This window comes from Trypanosoma theileri (assembly GCF_002087225.1).
Source record: "Trypanosoma theileri isolate Edinburgh chromosome Unknown TM35_Tth_26_V1, whole genome shotgun sequence".
NCBI classification, from domain to species: domain Eukaryota; phylum Euglenozoa; class Kinetoplastea; order Trypanosomatida; family Trypanosomatidae; genus Trypanosoma; species Trypanosoma theileri.
In genome coordinates, this window is record NW_021639868.1 from 416742 (window position 1) to 416969 (window position 228).

Consider the following 228-nt stretch of genomic DNA (forward strand, 5'->3'; position numbering starts at 1 on the left):
GGCTGCAGTTCCTGCTGTGTGGATGCCTCCTGGTAGTATGCGAGCAGGCGGGTGGTGGCCGTCTCGTACACTGTGAAGGAGTGATGGGCGAGAATTGCAAAATAACACCCGCTGGGGGAGAAGTGCACCGTGTGGGGCTCATCCCGCACTTCCAATCGCATTCGTTTCACTGTTCGCTTTTCCTCTTCCTCTTCCTCACTCTTATTATTATTATTATTATTATTATTA